Source organism: Cynocephalus volans, chromosome 1, assembly GCF_027409185.1.
Source record: "Cynocephalus volans isolate mCynVol1 chromosome 1, mCynVol1.pri, whole genome shotgun sequence".
Classification (NCBI taxonomy): domain Eukaryota; kingdom Metazoa; phylum Chordata; class Mammalia; order Dermoptera; family Cynocephalidae; genus Cynocephalus; species Cynocephalus volans.
In genome coordinates, this window is record NC_084460.1 from 37,718,455 (window position 1) to 37,735,329 (window position 16,875).

Below are 16,875 nucleotides of genomic sequence, written 5' to 3' on the forward strand. Positions count from 1 at the left end.
CATCTTTGTCTTATGGGCTTGTAATTATAATCTCTTTTTGAGGACATAAGCTTTCTTGCATACGTTGCAAATATTTTTGCCAGTTTTTCATTTTCTTTTTAAATATTTTAGGTATGTAAAAGCTTTTAATTAGTCATATCTCTTGTCATTTTCCCTTACACACTCTTCCTTCCCACAGATATTTATTGAATATTGAATATGATCAAGGGACTGTGATGGACACTAGGGATGCACCGGTAACAAAGACAGATGCAGTCAAATCCTTGATAAAGCTTGTCTCCTGGAAAGGGAGACAGACATTAAATAATTACACCGACAATTAATTCATTAAATTTGTTATCAGGATCTGAGGTAAAAGGATATGGTACTAGGAGAATTATAACAAGCAGAGGAAACCTTGTCCAGCAAGTTAGAATACTGAGTGACAAATAAGTTAGAGTTGATGGATGGGTAGAAGGGCAAAAGGGGGAGGGGATGTTGGAATGTGGTAGACAGCTTTGTGAGGTCAAGGGTGAAGGGAGAAAATTCAGGACACTGCTGTCATTATCCTGGGAGAAAGGGTAGTAGCTTGAACCAGGGCGATAGCAGTGTATAAGAGAAATGGACTGTTTAGGAGATTTAGGGATGCTAAACTAACATGGTCTTGATGGATAAAGGTAAAGGAGGGAAGGGATGTGTCACAGAGAATCCCAGCCCTTTTGTTTTATACAACTGGGGATCAGAGTGTTGTTCATAGACAGTGAGCCTTAAAGGATGACCAATTTTGGAAAGAAAGATGGTGAGCTCAGTTTTTGTCATACCTTACTTTAGGTGTATGTAGGACATCCAAGGGGTGATATAGGAAGTCTGGGGACAATGTTTGGATATTGAAACCCTGATCTTGTAGCAACAGTATAAAGCAGAGAAAAAAAAATTTTAAAAAAGCAGGTCTACGACTAAGCCAGGAGGAACTCCAGTCTTAACAATAGGGAGGAAAACAAACAGAGAAACTGGGAGGCCACGTTCAGAGAGGCAACTAGAAAACCAGAAAGGTGAGCTGACGTTTCGCATCCAAGGGAGGAAAGACGCTTAAGAAGTTTCTGGTTAACAGTGATGGCTATGGCTAAGCAGCAAAGTAAGGTGTGGCCTCAGACCTGCGCACTGAATTGAGTATCCTCCAGGTTACTTGTGACATGAGCAAAGGTAACTTAGGGAGAATGCTGGTGTTCTAATTTTGCCTGTGGATGGGGATGGTAATGCAAAAAATAGCAAGGATGAGATATGGAGCCGAAATAGTGACCCCTCTCAAAGATGAGAGAGATTATTGTGTGATTAAATAGAGGGAAGACGCAAAAGGGTGAGAAAGAGGATAACTGACATTGGTCGGGTCCTGAAAAGGCAAGAGCAGGTGTAGGTGGAAATAAGGTACCTTTCTCTCTGTGAGAGAAGAGGAGAGGAGGAAATGTGCAGATGCTTTGGAGAAAGGAGTTGAGGTTTCCTAATGTCTCCATGTTCAAAAGTGCAGTGGGGGATGAGCTGCATCGAGAATTTGGGATGAGTGGTGAAGCTTTAAGAGAAAGCTGAAAGCTTTAAGAAGAAGCCATTGAGAAGTGCAAAATGAGCTAAATAGAGAGATGCAGATTCTACTTACTCATGCGAGGGTCTACCTGATGAAGGTTGAGAAAGGTCTTCGTTCTCCACCTCCCTCCCCCCGCCAAAAAAATAGGTGCTATCCTGAATTTTACATTAATCATCCTTCTTATTTTTATTTGGAGCTATAAATATATACATCTATCCCAAGACATTATATCATTTAGTTTTTCTTGGTTTCCTTTATATATATATGGATTGAATGTTTTTTATTATATGATTTGCACTTGTCACTGTACATTGTTTTGAGATTCAGCTGTGTTGATACACATAGCTGCATTTCATTCATCTCCATTCTGTGAACACAGTCTTATTTATTTCACCATTCTACTGAAGATGAACATTAGGATTGTTTCCAGAGAAGGTTATCTTAGAACATGACTCATATGAATATTTTTGCACGTTGGTTGAACATATACTATCATTAGGCATAGGATAGGTAGACTGAAGGGTACATCTGTCTTCAGCTTTAGAGTAATGACAAATTGTTTTCCCAAGTGGTGGTAGCAGCTTATACTCCCCAAGGAAATGTTCTGAAACTTCCCACTTTCCTACTTCCTTGCAAACTCTTGGTATTATGTTTTACAAGGGCACTCCAAAAAGCTCATGGAAAAAAGGAATTAAAAGATCTTACAAATCTTTCCATGAATTTTTTGTAAGCCTCTCGTACTTATCCTGTCATGGACCAGCAAAAGTTAATGAGTCAGTGCTGTTCCCTGGACCACACTTCGAATGTCACTGTTCCAAAACCCAGTTATTCACATGGTACTTTCTTAATAACACATCGTGTATTGGCTTCTTTTCCTTTTCTGTCTCACTTTCCCTCTCCCTTACATGTGTTTCCTAGGACCCCCTCCTAAATGAACTACTTCCACTTGAATCTTTACTTCATAATTTGCTTCTGAATAAATCCAAATTAAACAGTCTTATTTAAGAAGCACTTCCTTTACCCTGAAGTCATAAGAATATATTTTTAAAATTTTTTCAAAAGTTTTAAAGTTATGACTCTAATAAAATGTCCTCAACCCATTCACAATTGTGTTTTTATGTATAATGGGAGGTAGGGATCCCATTTCAATTCTTCCTCCCTATCCTACTATCACTTATTAAAAAAAAAATATTTTAATGACTCAATTGATCTGCCATGCTATCTTTACCTTCTATCATATTCCATATATGTAAGGGTCTACTTCTAAATTCTCTCCACGTGTTTTAACTGTTCTATTAGAATATCCGTGTGCCAGTCCTGCACCTTCCTGACTGACAATGATTTGTTAAGTCTTGATATCTGGTAGAGCAAGGCCTTCAACTTCATACTTCATTTCCAGGACTGTCTTAGCTATTCTTAGTTTTTCTCCTTGTATATACATTTTGGGACCAGCTTGTAAGTTTTTGAAAAATGTTCGATTCTTGTATTGGAATTGCATAAATTATAGATCAATTGGGAGATAATTTATGTCTCAGAACTGGGTGTTGGGCAAATGTTGGAGGAGTTTGGAGGACTCAGAAGAAGACAAAAAGATGAAGGAAAGTATGGAATTTATTAGAGACTGGATAAATAATGGTGACCAGAATGCTCTTAGAAATACGGACTGTAAGGACCATTCTAAGGAGGTCTCAGATAAAAATAAGGCATTTATTGGAAACTGGGGCAAAGATCACCCTTGCTATGAACTGGCAAGTAACTTGGCTGCATGCCCCAAAGTTTTATGGAATGTGGAACTTAAAGGTACTGAATCAGAGTATTTGGCGGAAGAAATTTCTAAGCAGCAAAGCATCTAGGAAGGTGCATGGCTACTTGCAACAGCCTACACTGAGTGATGCCAGAAATGGCATGATGTAAAGCCAGAATGTATAATTAAAAGGGAAGCAGAGCATAAAGATTTGGAAAATTTGCAGTCTGGCCATGTGATAGAGGAGCAGTGAGCATTTTCAGGAGAAAAAATGCAATGGTGCAACCCAGCAACCACTACTAAGGAAATCAGTACAAAAGGAAGGGATTGTCAAAAGAATGAAAAAAAGGCCCCTACAGGCATTGCAGAAGTCTCTCGGGCCAACCCTTCCATCACAGGCCCAGAGGCCTAGGGAAACAGAACAGTCTTGGGGAACAGGCCTGAGGTGCGCTCCACAGGCTCACTGCCCAGGGCCACCTTGAGAATCCGCTTCCCACACCAGCACCCCATCTCCAGCTGTGGCTAAGTTGGCCCCAGGTGTGGCTGAACCCACAGCTTTGAAAGATTCAAACTGGAAGCCTTGGCAGTGTCCACATGGTGTTAAGTTTGTAGACTCACAGAATGCCAGAGCTGTGGAGACTTGGGAGCCCCCACCCCAATTTCAACAGATTTATGGATAAGCAGGGGGCCCAGGAAAAGATCTTTCACAGGGGTGGAGTCATCGCAGACAGCCTTCGCTAGAGCAATGCTCAGCAGACACATGGGGTTGGAGTTGCAGCAGAGAAATCCCATCAGTTCCATGTCTAATGGAGCCACGAGAATGGATCTGCTATGGAGACCCCAGAATTGTGGAGTTACCAGTGTGCAATGCCAGCCTGCAAGAGCTGAAGCATGGCCTCAGACCAGGAAAGCCATAGAAGTGGAGCTGCCTAAGGACTAGGGGACCCAACCCCCATACCAGCGTGCAAAGAATATCCAGCATGGAGTCAAGGAATAGCATTGTTCAGCTTTAAGATTTGAGACCTGCCTTGCTGGAGTTTGGACTTGATTAGGTCCTGTTATCCCATTCTTCTGGCCTATCGCTTCCATTTTGGAATGAGAATATGTACCCTATACTTCTCCCTCCATTGTATCTTGGCAGTACATAACTTATTTTGATTTTACAGATGGGACCCTGAGATTTTGAACTTTTGAGTTAAAACAAATTAAGATTTTGGGGGTGAAATGAATGTATCTGTATGTGAAAAAGACATGAGTTTTCGGGGGTTAGGGGCAGAATGCCTTGGATTGAATGTCCCCACAAAACATAATCCCCACTGTAACTGTTGAGGGTGGAAAATCCTAGTACGGTAATTGAAGGATGGGGCCTTGAAGAAGTGATTGGATTGTGAGGACTGTACTCTCGTGAATGGATTGATCCATTCTTAGAATAATGGGAGTGAATGAGGAATTTAGTGCTCTCTCTGCTCCATCATTTGGCCATATGACACCTTGCACTGCTGTAGGGTCACCTCACCAGATGTGTTCCCTGGACTTTGGACTTCCCAGCCTTTGAAATTGTAAGCAATACATTTCATTTTCTTTATAAATTACCCCATTCCAGGTATTTCGTTATAAGCAATAGGAACAGACTAATACATCTGGTTTTGAAATTAAGGTTACAGGTGTGTCATAACGTGAGGAGGAGAATGTTCCTTCTTTTCTCCCACTCAGAAAGTCATAAGTAAGATTGGGATTACAAATTCCTTGAGTGCTTATCTAATTGCGCTTGTAAAACCACCCTGACCTGATGTTGAAAAAGAAAACACTGATTCTATTTCTCTATTTGTTGTAGAACTACATAGGAATTTATTTTGCCTTGAGTCAGGTTTTTTAATTTATATTTTGCTGGGAATTTTTTCCATGTCACCTACATTTTGAATTTATTGGTATAAAATTATATATAGTATCATTATTTTATCCTTTTTAGCCCTGTTATTGTGAAATAAACACTATACAATCGCATAAAACAAATAAACATCTAATTAATTTATCAGTAGTCAACTTCATACCATGACCTTGCTTTTCTTTATAGTTTTTAACTCCTTAAACAAATATCCTTAAGTACTATACAGTTTATTATTAAATAAAAAGTGCAATAAATGGTACTAAACTATTTTACAAAAATCAGTCTGGGAGAACTAACATCATTTCAATGTTAACTTTCACTCCATGAGCATGTTCTATCCTAGAATTTATTTACATATTCTCACTGAGAATGCATATTAGTGTTTTTGTTTTGTTTTTAAAAATCTTGTTTCTTGCTATAATTCTTAGGGGACATTAACTTTGCATTATCAGATCAGACCCCTTGAGTAATAATGAAAGCATTTTTTCATCTGTTCTGTAACCTTTCTTTGTGCAACCTTTTAAGAGATGGTATGTGATGGTCTGTCTGGTTTAGTGGGTTATTCTGCTAGTGATTATGTATGTCCTTCTTTTAAATATTTCCAACTCAGAGGGCAAGGGAAGAATTTAGATATACTCATGCATTACTTGGCTAGCTAAGGAGTCTGCTTACCTTGTGGGGTAGTGGTATGAGGAATGTTTAGGAAAGGGAACTAGCCATGTAGCAGAAAGATTCTCTGCAGAAAGTGAGATTTGTAGGTGTTTCGGGGGACAGCCTGAAGTTAGTTACCAGAAACACTGTCCCTTCCTTTAGTGAGAGTGTCTCCTTCCAGTTAGAGACCTCCATTAAAGCCATCTTCTTTTCTTATTAGCCATATACCCTGGATATAGGCTTGGAGTGGGCACTCTTGTCCTCCACACCATAGACTAGCATATAAAGATGCCAATGACATTGAGCTCCCTACCTACCACTCCTGTCCACCAGCACCATGGTCTGCCCCTGCCTTTGCCCTGGTCCAGCAGAGCTGAGGGTATTGATGCAGTTAGGCTCTGAAGTCTTTTCCTCTTGTGCCCCACGGGCTTTCTTTCCAGGCAGTGAAAGCTCAGTCATCTCTTTCCCATTTAGATCTTCCTCTTCCACATTGCCATGAATTCCTTCTTTCTGGCACGGGTATGGCATCCTCATACAGTTCTCAGGTTTAAAGGTCTTTTTCTCTATATTTCTTTGGGAAGACAGTTTAAGAAGAGTGATCAGATCACCATCTTGAATCAAAACTCTTATTTTCATCACCTAAACCTACAAGGTGTTAAGTAAAAAGTATAGGACGCCATTGCTTTGGACTGAGTTCCTGCAAATGGCCCCAAAAGACCAGATAAGAGACACAATGGATTATCCCTGTTAAGTTCCACATCACCAAATCTAAACTAAGTTATGGTCTGACCTTCTGAGAAATCAGGAGAGAGAGGTAACATCTGATATCCCAAACAGGTCAGTTTAAATCTTCAATAGTCAGGATAATGAAATTCCCTCTGCTTTAATCCTTGCACAAAAAACGATAGCTTAAAGTACCCTGATGTTAAATAACTGGTTACTTTTCTATTGTTCTGTCCCCCTGTCCTCATATTACAAGGAAAGTAACTTTGAAATGACAAATCCGCTTTTTGTTCTTGGTTTCTGCTTTTTCTGTCTATAAAACCAATCTCTTCTGCTCTGTTCGTTGCAACACTTATTGAATTTTATAGAATTATGTGTTGCCTGATCCTAGAATCACAATAAAGCCAACTGAGATCTTTAACTAAATTCATTGTTATTTTGCCCTTTGCAGTGTTGTTAAAGATCATGGGTTAAAGCCAGACTGTTTGGTTTTGTGTCCTGTTCTCACCACTGTTTGCTGTATAACCTTGGGCAAGTTGCTTAATGTCTCTGTGCCTTACATTCCTTACTTTAAAATGGGAATAAAAATAGTACCTACTTCATAGGTTGTCCTGGGGATTCAATATATAAATATTCATAAAGCATTTAGCAAGGTGCCTGGGACAGAGTAAATACTGTGTGTTTGCTTCTCCCCCTGGCCCCATCATATTCGCTGAGAACAGCTCTAGGGTAGCTTGCAGATGACTAATTTGATTTTTTGGAGAGCCAATTAGGATTGTTACTATTTCCAGTGGTGTTCTTACCTCAATCTGTTCTCTCTGAATGGTGTTATCTTGCTAATCATAGACGCCGTATCTTCTCATAGCTTACTGAGGACGTTAGACAGCTTTCTACAATCTTCTTCTGATTTCTATGGTAAATAATTTTAAAATCTATTTTGTCTCTGGGGACTCAGAATTTACTCATTCAGTAATGTATTTATTATATGTTTATTAACTACGTGGCACTGTTCTAAATGCTTGGAAAGTAGCAGTAAACAAAATGGAAGGAAAAATCCTTGTCTCTGTGGCATCCATTCTGGCGGCAGAAGACAGATATTAAAACATATAGTGAAATATGCAGTATGTTAGATGATAAACACTAAGGAGATACACAAAGCAGAAAAGAGAAACAAAGACTGTGGTGTGAGAGGTTTCCAGTGTGTAATAGAATGGTCTGGGAAGAGCTCTCTGAAAAGTGAGCTTGGAATAAAGACTTTAAGAAGGTGAAGGAAACAGCCTGTTTACGTGGAAGAAGATCTTTCACTCAGAAGGAATGGCACATGCAAAGGCTCTGAGGAGGGACATACCTCCCATACAAGGGTACTTCAAAAAGTTCACAGAAAGATTTGTATTGTCTTTTTTGTTTTCTTTCTTTCTTTTTTTTTTTTTGTGGCTGGCTGGCATGAGGATCTGAACCCTTTGACCTTGGTGTTATAACACCATGCTCTATCCAGCTGAGCCAACCGGCTAGCCTGTATTATCTTTTAACTATTTTTCCATCAAGTTTTTGAAGTACCCTCTAATTTGAGGAGAACAATGAATTTGTGTAGTGAGGCAGAAGTAGAAGGAGATGAGATCAGAGAGGCAACCAGAGGTGGGAATTCTCGTTAAAAGGGTCTTAAGAGCCATTGTAGGGCTTTGGGTTTTTAATCTTAGTGACATGAGAAACCATTGGAGGGTTGGGAACAGAGGGGTGACATGATTTGCCTCATGGTTTAACAAGATCATTCTGGATTGTGTGTTGAGAAAAGAATGCAGGGGCCAGTGCTGAAGCTGAAAGACCATTTAGGAAATTGCTGCAATAATCCAGGTTGGAGATAGTGGCTTGGGCTGATGAGCTAGCAGTAGAGGCTGTGAGAAATGGCCAAAATCTTGATTTATATTCAAGGATGAGACAAGAGAATATGCTGATGGATCAGATGGTGGGAGCAAGCAGGGCTGCTGCTTTGCACAAAGCCAGGAGGCACCCATCACAGACAATATAGGGTGAAGGGTTCTCATGGAGCTGTGCAATCCAGGGCCTCAGGTCTGACAAAAGCAAGGAGTCAAAGTGTTTGGCTTGAGCCACTAATAAAATGGAGCTGTCATTAACTGAAATGAAGACGACAGTAGGAAGAACGAGTTTGGTGGGGTTGATGGATGATCCAGAGCTTTGCTTTGGATGTCTTTAATTCCAGAGGCTGTTTAGCAATTTAGGTGGAGAGACTGAGCAGACGGTTGGATACATGACTCTGGAGGGCTGGGGAGAGGTTTCGTCTGGAGATATCAATTGGGTAAATTATTAACATATGGATGAACTTTAAAGCCAAGAGTCTGGAAGAAATAATTAGGAAAATTAATTTGGATCCATGGTCAGCACACTATAGCCCTCAGGCCAAATCGAACCAGCTGACTGTTTTCGTAAATAAAATTTTATTGGAACACTGCCACACCCATTTGTTTATTTATTGTCTCTGGCTGATTTCCTGCTGTAATGGCAGAGCTGAGTAGCTGCTACAAGGATTGACTGGTCTGCAAAGTCTATGTTTTAAGATCTGGTCAGCCTCTGGTATAGATATAAAAAAAAGAAAGCCCCAAGAATTAAGCCAATAAGGTTGGGGTGTTCACAATGAACCAGCATAAAAGACAAAAGAGTAGGAGTCACCAAAGAAGGAGGAAATATAGAAATGTGTGATGTCCTGGAAGCCAAGAGCAAAAAGTGGTTTAAAGAGGATTTGATAACCAGTTGTGCCAAAATTTCCAATACGTTAAGCAGGAAAATCCAACTCTCTGAGTAATGACAGTTAAATTTGTTTGGCCATGTGAGTCACAGGTGACCTTGAAAGAATTGTTTTGGTGGAATTGTAGAGATTTGAGTTATTTTGGTTGAGTGGGTTCAAGAGAGAGTAGGAGAAAAAAAGAAGAATGCCGTGAAGAGGGAATGGGACAGTAGCTAGAGGGTAAGATAGAGCTGGGTGTTTTTTGTTTGTCTCTTTAAAAGCAGGAGAAAGACAGCCTGTGTGTAAGGTGATAAATATGATCAGTTATAGAGGGAAATTTTGATGTAGGGTAGAAAGGGGACCAAAGCTGGAGCAATAACACTGAGTAAGGAAAAGGAAATAGGATTTGGAGTAGTAAGTGGAGAAATTGGCTTTTATGTAGAAAACAAATAGTTCATCTATAGAAACAGGAGAGAAGGTTGAATATTAGGCAAGATGTGGGTGATGAGAGCTTGAGGAAGTCTTTTTGAATGGCTTCAATTTCTTCAGTAAATTTGGCAATAAAGTCATCAACTAAATGTGAGGACAGGGTGGAGGTGCTGGAGGTCTGAAGGCAGGGGAGAAATATTCTCTGGGACAGTAGCAGGATGAGTGGACCAGAGAAACACACATCAATGGATGACTGGATAAGGAAATTGGGGTATATATACACATGGAATACTCCTCAGCCATAAAAAAGAATGAAATTCTATCATTTGCAGCAACATGGATGAGCCTGGAGAAAATTATCCTAAGTGAAACAACCCAGGTACAGAAAGAGAAATACTGCATGGTCTCACTCATAACTGGGAGCTGAATCCTTTAGTAAACAAATGAACAATAAAGAGAGACAGAGAAAAAGAAAGAAACAAACAACAATCAAAGTAATACACGGGACTTTTAGAAAATTAGAGGTGGAAAAGAGGAGGGGAGGAGGAGAGGGAGGGGGGCTAATGAGAAATTAGTCAACAGACACAGAATGATTGCATATTGTAATGATGAATAAGCTAATTATACTGATCTAACCATCACAATTTGTACACAATTACTGAAAACCAACATTGTACCCCACATGTGTGTATAATAATAAACAAACAAACAAACAAACAAATAAATTAAATAAATAAATAAATAAATAAATAAATAAATAAATAAATAAATAAATAAATAAATAAATAAATAAATAAATAAATAAATAAAATAAAATAAAGCCTGCTCCGGTGGTGCTCCTGGCTTCAATGTGAGTGGTCAGCATGGGGTGTGCAGTCAGCTACAAAGGGAAGGAAGGCCCAGAATAGGCAGGAAATCATATGGAACTAGGGCTATGTACACATGGAAATAAGAATGGGGCCGAGATGTTGAGGGAGGATGCAAGGAAGTAACTGGAATGATTGGCTAAGGAATTTAAAGTGGATAGAAAAGGGAGTGAGGGCAGTGAATAGGTAGCAGGTCCCAGTGGGGTTGACTCTTTAAAGAGGCTGGTGGTATTATCATCCCCAGATTACAGATGGGGGCACTGAAGGGTACAGAGTGCAAGTAATTTAACCAAGGTTGCATAAGAAAGCAGTGAATGAAGCCTGGATATAGCTCAGATCCTTCCATTTTCAAAGTATTTTCTGAATCACCCCTTTCTCCCATCACCTGGTAGACATGTTGGTCCAGAAGGCTGAAAGGCTGACACAGCATCTGTTAGTGGCAAATTTGGGATGTCTTAGCCCGAGACCAAAGCTCTCTCCACCTGCCATATTGCCACCCCATAGGTCAAGATGTACTTTCTGATGAAGTAGACATACTTTCCTTTGATTAAACTGGGTCTTTTTTTTTTTTCCCCTCCCCTCTCTCTCTCATTGTGAAAAGATTTCTTGGCAAAAAATTCCTTTTTTTTTTTTTGGTCTTATCTTCTGATTCTGTGTCGCTTTTCCATTCTTTTTTTCTTTGTAATTCTTTAATGAATCCACATTTTCCCATTCCACAATTTTGTTTCTTCTTCTATTTAACAGCATGGAACTTTCCATCCTTTTGACAGAGTTCTACAACAAAGGTTAATTACTTTATAATTTCATTCTCTTAAAAAAAACACACTAAAATTGCTAATTTTAACTGTGCTTCTTGTCAGTAGGTTCATGTAAATTCACTGTAATTAAACCAGATGTTTTCTTGTGCCTTAAAGTCAGGTGGTAATTTAAGGGAAATTTTCATTTCAACATGAAGGAGGACAGAGTGTTATCAAAGGAAATTTTTTCTCTCTTCTCATTTCTTCTCCTCTCCTTTTTTCTCCTCCTCTCTATTTCCACATATGAAAAGTGGGGTTAAGAATGGTGAACTTCAAAGGTAGTGTGATAATTAACAAGGCAGCACATATAAAAGCACAGAGCCCTGCACAAGTCAATAGGAATTTCCCTTCCTACTTTTCTTGTCTAGGTCATTTTTTCACCTCTAATTTAGATGCCATGTTTATTGGTTGGTTAGTTGTTCATTATAAAGAGATTTGGAACTAACTTAAGAAAAATCAATAATTTGAGAATAGTTCAAGGGTTATTGGAGTATGTAAGCGAGTAATACAGAGAAAAGTCAGAAAGATTTATATTATTTCAATCTACTCATTTTCTAGTCTTATTGGAGAAAAAAATTTTTTTCTGGATAAATATTTACATCTTCAAACATCAAATACAGGCTTTTAATTGGACTATACAGTGGTATGCTACTACCTTCTTCACAACCAGCTCTCCAGGAAAGAAAGAAAAGAAAAACTAATTTGTTTGCCATTTCCCATTGTGTAAATATTCCTTCCATGGCTGATTCCAAGCAATGGATGTGGCATTACTGAACACGGAGGTAGGAAAAGATGCTAATGATCAGCTCTAGCAAGCCAGTATGAGTCAGCTTTGAATACAGCTAAAATACAGCACACATATCCCCACCTTTTTAAACAGTGTCTGTAAATGGGACACTGTAGTATCAAGAAAGGGGCATGGACTTTGATTTCAGATATTATTTAGTTCATTTATTTATCAACAGTAAGCACATACTGTGGACCAGCACTGTTCTTGTTGCCGGGGAATATACAACAGTGAACAGAACAAAAAGTTTCTATTCTTATGAAGCTTACATTCCTTATAGAGGAACAGGCAATAAGCTAAAGAAATAAATATACAGTATGCTGTGGAGAAAAATAAAGCAGAGAAGAGTGTTCAGGAAGTTTTGGCCAGGTATAGAATTGTATATTAGGGGGTCAGGGAAGGCCTCACAGGTAAGATTTCGGGATCTATTAATTCCTCTTCTGCACAGCCTTATCAATAGCATCTACATCACATTGTTTGGCAATTAACTATAAGAATGTGGAATACAGCACAATGTCTATCTCATAGTGGGCATTTGAAAGACATAATTGCATCTCTCTTTACCCTTTATAATATCTCAAGGTCATCTTTGTAAACATCTCAATGTACTGATCTCTAAAAAAGTGATGTCTGCAAGACTTCCTAAGGTAGGTGTATCTTCTTACCCTTATGGAAATTGACTCTGGATTGCTTTATTTATTGCCTTATTATCATTTATGCTTTTTTTCTCACTTTTTCTCTTTCCCGGGTTTTACATGCCACATCTTGTTACTATAGATGCACCTGTCCCTAGCAACAAGCAGCCTCCTTCTAGCTTACTGTGACCTGAGAAACCAGATGATTATGCTTGTTAGAAATGTACACAAAATAAAGGCACTAATTCCTGAGACGTCGGTCTTCCTTACAATTAAAGTTCATGACCATTTAAAGCTAAACTTATAATATTAAATGAAATAATATGTACATTATATGTGATTAATCATATAAAATATCAACTATATTACAATGAATTACATACTACGTTATTAATTATAACACCTTACATTTTCTTGTTATGAAAAAGGAAAAATAATACTGCTTGCTCTTTCACATTTTGTGTTAAGATTAAATGAATCTGCACTGCTGGTGAAAATGCAAAATGATACATCTTCTGTAGAAGAGAATCTCTCAACATCTAATGTACCTGTGTATACATTTACCCTTTGACTCCAGCATTCTTGCTTCTAGGAATTTACCCTGAAGATAATCTCCACAAATACCAAACAACATATGCACAAAGCTATTTGCTATAGTATTATTTGTGATAGGAAATAATAGAAACAAACCTAAGTGTCCACTGAACACTGGTTGAATAAGCAATGTCCATGCAATGAAGTACCACAGAGCTAGAAAAAGGGTGAGGAAATTCTGTACTAACTGATATGGAGTGATTTCCAACATTTACTAAGTGAACAAAGACATAAGATGCAAATTACATCTATCATGCTACCTTCTATATAAGAAATAGGAGAAAGAAAAATATTATTTGCATTTTGTAAAATGAACTGTAGGAAAGATAAACCAGGAATGAACAAAAATAACTACCTTTCAAGTGTGGATTGCAATAGTGCAAAAGATATAGAGATGTGGCAATATTTCTTGGAGTGTACCTTTTAAAATAATTTTGACTTTTAAAAAACACAACTGTTTTGTATGTTAAAAACAATGAAATTAAATTAAAAAGGATGGGATGGAAGGCAAGCCTTAAAACAGAAACAAATAAGTCTAAGTGGGTATCAAATTGAAAATATAACTATACAGAGAAAGGAATTAAAATTTTGAACACAGTGTCCTGACTGTATACCCTCAGTGGGCCATAGCCTAAGGACAGAAAAACTGAAAATAAATCTTTAACCTAACTTAGTAGCTGCATTGTTTGTTAGTGGGTTTGGTGTTGTGATTCTGAAACTATTTTTTGTGTATTGCAGGATGGAGCAAATGAAACAGCATGTGGATGTTGAGAATCTCACTGTAGGAGGAGGGAGATATACTTATGAAATGTGCAAAGGAATTCTGAAGTGTTTGATTTGAATCAGTATAAGCTCATTGTTTAAAACAGATCAATTATATTCCGCAGCTCTTGAAGAGCCTAGAGGCATAACACACCATTGAGCACACCTAAGACATGTATCTTAGTGCCTAAATACCACTCCCTTCTGAAAGCAACCAGATATCCTTGGATAAGTGGCTGACTTCAGGTCTGGGGCAGGGCATTGCAAGGATAGTCTAGAATTTTGTTGTGGCCGTAGCAAGGAAGACTAATGGGGACATGTGAAAGAGACCTAGGAGTCTGCTTTGAAGGGATTCCTACTTTGAAGGAACTCCTACTAGCCAATTTTTGAGCATCAGAAAGAGAATGATAGTAGTGGATCTTAATACATTGAGTCAAATGCGATCTATAAATCAATAGGGATATTAAAAACAGGGAGGAAAATGAGGAGAAAAAAAGTTCTATAAAAGGAATGGAAGGAAGGAAGGGAGGGAGGGAAGGAGGGAAGAAGGAAGGAATAAAGGAAAGAAAGAAAGAAAAGACCACAACAATATGTTGAACTTTCAGAAGGAGAGAACAAACCTAAGGATACTTGTAGTGGATTGAATTATGTCCCCCCAAAATCTCCTGAAGCTTGAATTGTGTACCCTAAGTTTTATGTGTTAGAAACAGTCCCCGCTGTGGCTGTTAAGAGGGTGAGAAATCCTATTACGGTCATTGAAAGGTGGAGCCTTGAAGAGGTGATTGGATTGTAGGACCATGCAGTAGGGAATGGATTAAAAATGGTGGCCAGGGGTGTGGTTCTGAGGGCTTTAAAAGAAGAGGAGAGTCTGTCTGTCTCTCTCTCTGCTCTCTGCTCTCCACCATCTTGCAATGTGAGACCCCTGGGTCACTGCCACCACCACCAGATGGACTTTGGACTTCCCAGACTCAGAAACTGTAAGCAATAAATGTCATTTTTCTTTATAAATCACCCAGTTCCAAGTATTCTGTTATAGCAACAAAAATGGACTAATACAATACTAGAGATGGGAGGGAGCAAGGGAGGGGGTTGGGGGAGTGATAGGTTGGGCAAAAGGTATAAAGAAATACCATGATTTGTAAGAATGAATATACTAATAATAAATTTAAAAATTAATAACAAAAAGAATGCAAATTAATAAGTGCAGAGGGAATGATTGATTTTAAAATCACCCTTTTGTAAGCACCAGTGTAATAATCGATTAAACGGAGGATTATCAAGTGGTGCTAAAACCATTGAGTAGGAGTTCTGGGGAGTACGATGCTCATACCATCTCAAAGTATCACTGCACAGGGGTTTTAAAAGGGAAGAAGCTACTGCATTTATAGTGGAGGGACTGGGTGGTCCCCATGTTATCTAACTGACCACATGCAACATCACCAGTTGAGGCGCTCCCTGACATTATGTGCCTCCTGACAAGATACTATGAGCAATATACATCACGATCCATGTAATACTTTTACAAAAATATCTTAGATTATTTTTTTCCCATAAAGAACTAGGTTTAATATTATTAGAAATGTGAACGTGGACTGTATATTAGATTATTTAAAAATTAATACTAAATTTCTTCGATGTTATATGGTATTGTGGATATCTAAGAGAATGTCCTTATTTTGGGGTTATGTACACTGAAGAGTTTAGAGATCAAGTGTCATGATTTCTCCAATTTACTTTCAACTTGTTAAAAATACTGTATGTATCTACCTATCTGTATATATGATATTGCCATATCATACCTAGCTATCATACATATATAAGCTATCATACATACATACACATGCATGCACACACATGAGAGTACTTCAAAAACTTCATGGAAAGATTCATATTAATTCCATTTTTCCATGAGTTTTCATTGTGTGAACATGCCTGCTGGTGCCCTGCACAGTGCAGGTGCTCAATAGATGGTAGCCGAGAGAGGGTACCGTCAGCATGGTTTTCATCTATCCAGGCCTCATATATTCCAGTTCACAGTCTGGTTAAAAGTGGAGAAGTAACCACTAAATAAGAGAGCTGTGGTTTTGTCTGAGATATTTGTGCAAAAGGGAAAATAAAGAATATGTTTAGTCTGCTATCAACAGCTGCTTCCCAGATAAAGCCACGGGGCCCAGCAGCCATGAGCTTCTCTCTCCAGCAAAAGATTACTTTGCAGGCCCTCAAAGGCACTGGGGTACTGAAATTACAAATTCTACAAATTCCCCAGAAGACAATTTTGTAGCATGGATGAAAGCAGTGTGAATCCAGTCAGCTCAATCGGAGAGGCTGCTCTCTGGCCCCCTGAGGGGCGTTTCAGTTAATCGGCTAGAGCCAGGCTCCATTCTCGGCTCGCCCTTGAGGTGGATGATCTCCGCAGAAAACAGAAACGGAGCCCCCTCCCTCTTTAGGAATAATGGAACCTAATCCCAGCATACAGAGGGCATCTACACACTGCTGAGACCTTCCTTCAGTCCAGTGGTTTCTGGGATAGAGCCTTAGAATAGCTACAGAACTAGGACTGGTGTCTTGCATGCTGGTGTTTTTAATATGATAATGTCCACACAGCTCCGTAGAGCAGGAATTGATGTTTTATTAATGATGTTTAATTAAAATTTAATTTCAAAGCATTGCTGCTCTCATGTTGTTTTGATAAAGGCTTTGT

The 16,875-nt window shown here is 38.7% G+C and overlaps 1 protein-coding gene across 1 annotated transcript in view; it reads right to left on the reverse strand.

Annotated features, from left to right (window-relative positions):
- Nucleotides 1-16,875, reverse strand: part of PTPRT (protein tyrosine phosphatase receptor type T) — a 783,412-nt gene that overhangs the window by 357,270 nt on the left and 409,267 nt on the right. The gene's annotated exons all lie outside the window — the stretch shown is intronic.